General features: G+C 36.4%; 1 pseudogene; it reads left to right on the top strand.

Moving 5' to 3' along the window:
* Window positions 1-5,450: 5,450 nt before the first annotated feature.
* Window positions 5,451-7,293, top strand: LOC137719838 (mogroside I-E synthase pseudogene; annotated as a pseudogene).
* The last annotated feature ends 622 nt before the right edge of the window (window positions 7,294-7,915 follow it).

The following is a 7,915-nucleotide window of genomic DNA, read 5'->3' as shown; positions in this document are numbered from 1 at the left end:
GGAACCACTCAAGGTGGTCTGTACGACAGGTCTGGGTGTAACATATATATACGCTCTAGTGCTACGATCACGTGAAGGCTGTGCGAATAATCGCGGGTCACCTACGAGTCGGAACCACCTAATGTGGTCTGTACGACAGGCCTATGCACCTAACTTGGATCCAAGCTGAGCGTGTGGTGCGGGAGGTGAACATCACGTGAAGGACTGTGCCCTACTCTGGGCGGGAGCACTAACACCGGGGGTGCAGGTCATGAGCTCTCTAAGTATCTCGATTCGCAACTGAATGTAAACATGTATAACACTTACCTGGCACTTACCTGTGCGTCCACAGCACCCAATATGCATATAAATGTATGCCATTACTAATGTGTGCAATGATGCATAAACGATAATAATAACATGCATGGCATAAGGCAAATAACCCTTTTTAAATCAATTTCTGGGAATATAAATGTATATAGGTATATACGGAAAACAAAAGCCCACTCACTGGTATGTAGAAGGGTCGTAGCCCCCCTGCCTCGCGTGTGCACGCTCGTCCTCGGGGTACGTGTCACCTAAATGCGAAACAACTATAAAAACGTTAACTTTAAAGCACATAACCAACTTCTCGTAACAACTTCTCATACATTGCTCAAAATGGACAAATGAATATACCAATGTGCTCTACACAACCTCAGGATCACAACCATATTTTTAAAATAATTTTTGGACCCCGCACGCGCCCCCACGCGCCAGAACAGGCACGGACCCACGCGCCCCCACGCGCGGCCACGTGCCAAGCACACTGACGGTGTCAACAGACGCCGTCAGGAATATTCCGTTAAACTGACGGAATATTCCGTTAAACTTAACCCCTGCCGTTAGGAATATTCCGTTAAACTTAACGGAATATTCCCCTTTCTTCTCCGGCCAGTCCCCGACGCCGGCGCCGTCGCCGTCGCCGGAAAACCTGCAACTCGTGTTTTCTCACTCGTTTTTCAACCATTTTTCACGTTTCTTACACCAAATTAAAGCCCTAGACTAGTAGAACACAACCAAACAAGTTTTAAGGGCTAAAACTCACTAAATCATACCTGTGCAAACTTTCCAAAACCGGCCAACTTCGAACAGGACGATCCCGACGTCCAAATTTGTCCAACGAAGCACTCCGAGGCTCCTTGGGACCTCACTAAGACAACTACGACCTTAAAAATCCCAAAAACATGCTACAATAAGTTTGCATGAATAGTACCTAAATCGGGATACCTTGAATCGACGCGAAAACGATGAAGTTCTTACCTGAAAATGGTATATTCGTGCTCCCCTCGACCTCACGATCACAACTGCACCCTTGGTTTCCTCGATCTGCTACGGTATAATGGTTTGTGAGTTTGTCCGTACGTATGGTGAGAACGGGAAGGGAGAGAGAGATGAGAGACAGAGACAGAGAAAGGGTAGAGGGAGAGACAGTGGAGGTGCAGGTGTGTGTGTGGCCCAACACATGCCACAACACACAAAACAACCCAACACGTGACGAAAAAAAAAAAAACGCACTAGGGGCAAAATTGTAATTTCACACATGCGTTTCGATATTTCCGGGACGGGATGTCACAGTATGCCTAATAAGTGTATTTATATGAGAAATATCGATAATATGCCTACTAATAGAGGCTCAGAATGCATGATAAACATGTATGAAATATTATACTAATTTACCTATATTTTGTAGATTCACTAATGTAAATAATAAAATATATTTTATACGAGAAACATCAATAGTTTGCCTAATAAGTATATTTATATGAGAAATACCAATAATATGCCTACAAATAGAGGCTTGGGATGAATGACAAACATGTATGAAATATTGTACTAATTTACCTACCCAAATTAATTTACCTATATTTTGTAGATTCACTAATTTAAATGATAAATATATTTTATATGAGAAATATTAACAATATGCCACCTAATAGAGGCTCAGGATCCATGATAAACATGTATGAAATCTTATACTAATTTACCTACATAAATTAATTTACCTATATTTTCCAGATTCAAAAATTTAATAACAGGTGCATTATTTTTCAAAATGACCAAAACTATTAGTACTAAGTAGGTACACTAATCTTTTCAAAACAAAAAAAATAGGTGCATTGATGTTCGAAAAATAAAACAAAACATACTAGACACATCATTTTTTAGCCCTTTTGTTTTAAAGAAAACAAAAGCATGGTTTTTATTAAATCGCAATAGGGTACATTAATCTGAAAATTTATTGTTGAATTCAAAACGTTTTGAATTTTTATTCCTACGTCAACTAAAATTTCAAAGCCAGTACACACGTTACAAGAACATTAAAAAAGCTTTCCATATTAATTTTGATATCAACATAAACTGCTATAATGACTTAACTAAGGGTAATTTGGGGAATCCAAATAATATTAAATACGACGCACAATCTCGATTAGGTAATTTGCTTAGGTGGAGCCTAGTCATTGGGTTTTTGTTAGAAAAATATATTATTGTGGGTTTTATGTAAAAAAAAATTGAGTTTGAAGGGGTAAAGTCACATTTTCAGTTTTTTTTTTTTTTGTTTTGTTTTTAAATTTCTTCTCCACCTTGGTGATCGAATCTTTCTGCACCAGCTAAACTTTTGTTTTCTGTATACAAACTCGACTCCTTTATCCCTTGGAATGTTTTGAACACATATAGAATCGCAGTCCATATAAATGTCGCACAACTTAGCTAACTAGCAACAGATTAGTGCGTCCAGGAATCATCCATTTATTGAAGAAATAATTGAAATTGTTGCAACCTATAAGCCTCGTGCATCCCATGATATTAATTCTTTGACTGCAGAACCCTAACTCAATGTGAAATCTATAGCCATATTAACCCCTTGATATATATTAATTTTGGTAAAGTACAAAAAACTACCTCAACTATTGAGGTCACGACAGTTTTATACCTCATCTTTTAAAATTGACAATGTCATACCGCATCTTACGAATTTGTGACAATGTCATACCTCCATCAATTTTTCTGTTAGTTTTTCTGTTAAATGCTGACGTGGCTTGATTTGGGACCTATTTTCTATTAAAAATTATTAAAAACTAAAAAACAATTACTTAATATTTTTAAAATATTAAAATAATAAAAAAAAGCATAAAAAAAAGAAAAAAAGAAAGAAAAAAAACCCTCATTTCGTCCCTCCCCTCCCCCCTCCTCTCCTCTCCCCATCTCCTCTCTCCTCTCTCCTCCCTCATTCCCCCACATCCTATTCCACACCCATCCTCCAACTTCTCTGTGCACCCATCTTCTCGCTGAAGGGATTTGGGTTTTTTTTTTTTTTTTTTTTCTGGTTTGCAGGAGGGAGAAGAGTGTGGGTGTGGGTGTGGGGGGAAGACAAATTGGATTTTTTTTTTTTTTTTTTTGTTAGGATTTGCAGGTGGGGGAAGAAGATGAGGATGGGGAAAGGAGAGAGGAAGGAGGAGGGGGGAGGGGAGGGACGAAATGAGGGGTTTTTTTTTTCCTGCTTTTTATTATTATTTTAATATTTTAAAAATATTAAATAATTATTTTTTAGTTTTTAATAATTTTTTAATAGAAAGTAGGTCCTGAATCAAGCCACGTCAGCACTTAACAGAAAAACTAACAGAAAAATTGACGGAGGTATGACATTGTCACAAATTCGTAAGATGCGGTATGACATTGTCAATTTTAAAAGATGAGGTATGAAACTATCGTGACCCCAATAGTTGAGGTAGTTTTTTGTACTTTACCCTATTAATTTTTTGACTGCGTCCAGGGATCATCCATTCATTGTTTTACAAATCAAATTATTGGATTATATATGTTTTGCTATTGAAGTTGGGTTCATGCCCTTATGGTTAGTCAATGAGACATGTGATTATAAGGATAGAGAAAAAAAATTGTAAAGAAAAAAAGAAGTAGAGAAAAGAAAATATGCAGAGGAGAGATCACTACTGGAGAAGAAAGAAAGAGCGAAAAACATGCAGAGGACGGAAAGATAGGAAACAGAAGAAAGATTGGGGGAGAATAATTAATTTTTTTAAGTTAAAAAAACCTAATGCAAAAATATTTAAATAAAAGAAATTTATTAGACTAATATTACATCTCAACCATTAAATGTGTACAAATCTTGTGTCAGAAATATAGTGCTATGTATCTGCCCCCATATATATATTCCTATTGATTTTGAAAGATAAATGTTATTGACACTTTAAATTTCTCATTCTACACTCTAAACTTCTATATTTAGAAAGAAAAATATAATGGTGAGGAATGTAAAATGAGATTTTTGAAGTACCAATAAGACTTCCCTTTTGAAATGGTATTATAATGCCTAGTGGTATTCAATGGACCTTCGCCAGATTACACTCAAATGGTGGGACCATTTCAAGCATGACCAAATCATTGAGCAAATCAATACAGAATTCCCTGTGGCCAAGCCTCTCTATCAAAGGCTTGCTACTTTAGAAACCTCTACTTCTTTCATCTTAATCGATAAGAAATTCATGTCAGAACTTAAAGAAATAGCCAGATATTTAAAGCTCCAAGTATCCCAAGTGGGTGAAGATGATGAAGATGAAGAAATTTCCTCTTATGCATGATCCTCTAGTCAAAAGGTCAGTTCACCTCCCCAGAAGTTACATTGGGCAGACTACCAGATGCCCAAGGACCCTTATGACCTTAATGAAGAGTAAAAATTCAATTCATTAAAGATAAATATTGGTGACTAATGTGGTAGCCAAAATCTACTGTCTTCGGTCTTGACGAATTTGTATCCACAGCTACCTATGTTCTAGAGAAACCAGTGTAAACACACACAAAAAAGTGCATTATTTTCAGTCATACCTATTTATTTTTAGTTTGCATTACTTTTATGAAAATACACACACACACACACACACACATACGTGAAATAGTAAAACCTTTCCGTCAAGGTTTTTGTAAGTCTAATTTTAGTTCACATTTATTTACTTAGAGATAGGGAGAATATATGAAAGAGAAAGATGGGGAAAAAGAGGAGAAGGATGAAGAAGTTAGAAGTGAAAGCAAATCCACGAAACAAAAACTTGAAAAGAAAAACTACTTGAAAAAATGGTTTAAAACTTTCAATATCAATTTTTTTTCCCCTACTTTTCTCTGTCATTTCGCCGGCATTCCTCTCATACATGTCCCATTTAACTTCAACTAGAACACAAAAAACAAAAATTGAAATGGTTATTCAACGGTTTACATCATAAAATTGAAATTGTAATACTAGACATACAAACAAAACACAAAGTGATCATCACCATAATTAATACAATGCATGAGTCAATGTCAACCTTTAGGTTTCAGATAATAACCAAATACAAATTAATCTAACACAGTACTGCAACCAAACTCAAGATCTAGATCTAAACTGGCCAAAACCATCTTCCAAACAGTTCTCACTAATGGGGGAAAGACACAGAGATCACAAAGCTCACTGTTTAGTCTTCCCCTATCCTACCCAAAAAGGCACATTAATCCCATGCTCCAATTCTCCAAGTTTTTACATCACAAAGAAGCCAAAATCACACTAGTCACAACCCTTTTCGCCTACAACACAATACTGCACAAATCATCAGGATTATCTGGTAGCTACTTTGCCCTGGAGACCATTTCAGATGGTTACGACCAAGGCGACATCAAAGAGGCTGAAAGTGTAGAGGCCTACTTGGATAGATTTAAGCAAGTTGGTTCGCGAACTCTGGCCAAACTCCTTGAGAAGCTTTCAAGATTAAGCTGCCCAATTGACTGTTTTGTTTATGACGCTTTCATTCCTTGGCCTTTATATGTTGCCAAAAAGTTTGGAATAGTTGGAGCTGTTTTCTTTACTCAATCTTGTGTTGTTGACAATATTCACTACCATGCCTACAAAGGCTTGCTCAAGCTCCCTCTTACTAAATATGATCAGTCTAAGATTTTGGTTCCAGGATTGCCACCACTTGAACCTTGGGATATGTCATCCACGTTATATGATTTTGGGTCTTACCTAGCTGTCTATGACATAGTTGTGGATCAGTTCTCCAATGTTAACAAAGCTGATTTTATGAGTTGGAAGAACATGTAAGTACATTTGGAAAATGTTTTAATCATTAATTAGTTTCATTCCTTTGATAATGATATTGTTTTAGTGCCAATTAAAGCTTTGATTTAAGTTTCAAACTGATGGTATGATTTTAGTATGTAGTGTTAGAAAGTAAATATTCGATCTTTAAGCAGGGTTAGTCTAGTTGTGAGAGTGGGTAGGGTGATGGATATAAGTAGGCTAGGTTCAGAATTCGAAACTCTCCATAGTAACGGAATAAAAAAATTACATAATTCTTTTATCGTATCAGTGGATAACATTACATGACAAGTAAAACTTACATCGGTTTATTTCCTCAGTGAATAATTGATACATGGATGCATATTAGTATGCGATTCACTGGGGCATGTGGTTTATATAAGAAATCAGACAAAAAAATAATTGTGATCGTTCACTAATTTTTTGTATAATTATTTTGCTTTTTGTTAGGTGGTGGATTGGATGGCCAAGTCTTTTCCATTGATAACCATTGGACCAACCATACCATCTTACTACTTGGACAAGTGACTTGAAAACGACAGAGAATATGGTGTCAACCTCTTCAAGCCCAACAACGATGGATGCATGAAATGGCTAGAACAACAGCCAAAAGGGTCTGTCACATACGTGGCATTCAGTAGTGTAGCACAACTCGAAGCTGAGCAAATGAAGGAATTGGCTTGGGGTTTGAGGAGGAGCAAATGCAAATTCTTATGGGTGGTTAGGGAAGCAGAAGTAGCCAAGCTCCCAAAATGATTTGCAAATGAGACGTCTGAGAAAGGTTTAATGGTTACATGGTGCCCACAACTGGAGGTTTTAGCTCATGAATATGTCGGATGCTTCGTTATGCATTGTGGTTGGAACTCGATGTTGGAGGCTTTGAGTTTGGGGTTCCGATGGTGGCGCTGCCGCAATGGACTGATCAAAGCACAAATGCCAAGTACATTATGGATGTGTGGAAAGTGGGGATTAAGGTCGTGGCTGATGAGAAGGGGGTGGTGAGGCAGGAGGTGGTAGAGCGTTGTATAATTGAAATAATCGGGGGAGAAAGAGAGGAAGAAATAAAGAGGAAATCGCTCGAGTAGAAAGAATTGGCTAGAAAGGCAGTGGATGAAGTTGGAAGTTCTAGCAGAAACATTGATGAGTTTACTGAAAATGTGGTTCAACAAAAGACAATTAGGGTTTAGGTGAAATGTAACACCAAGTTTTCTAAGAAAGCTTAATTTGGTTCATGTTATGCACTTGTCGCAACTTTTTATTCATCAATTAAAGCTACATTTTATATAGGAAATTTTAACGAAAAACTTTCGGTATTGTCTTCCAAAAAAAAAAAAAAACTCCCAGTACTGTTCACTTTAACGAAAAACCACATTTTTACACTAAAAAGTCAATCCTGATACTATTCACTTTACCATTTATTTTGTCCTTATTGTTAAAACTTAAAGTTTTCAAGCCTTTTTCATTAATTTTCCTTTTTATATATCTAAGTTAGCAAGGTTAATTAAATGGGTGATGTAGCGGTGTAAAGTATTTTTTGGGGAAATTTTATTTGAACCCATATAACCTCTTTCTATACCCAACTTACTCTTTTCACCCATATTAACTTTAATTAAACTATCGATATCTCTTTAAACTCATATTTACTACCTAAATTACCCTCGCAAACCCAATTCAATTTTTAGATTTATCCGTACACTCATTTAGAAATAAAAACCCAAAATTTGCAAAGAGAAGTCCATTTCAAGTTAGTACTACGAAAAAGTGGACAAATTCTTAATCCAAACAATATAATTGTCCTTGCAATCATAT

This window comes from Pyrus communis, chromosome 1, assembly GCF_041283825.1.
Source record: "Pyrus communis isolate YQ-2024b chromosome 1, ASM4128382v1, whole genome shotgun sequence".
NCBI classification, from domain to species: Eukaryota; Viridiplantae; Streptophyta; class Magnoliopsida; order Rosales; family Rosaceae; genus Pyrus; species Pyrus communis.
The sequence above is the reverse complement of the archived record's forward strand: the minus strand, read 5'-3'. Positions and strand labels throughout refer to the sequence as shown.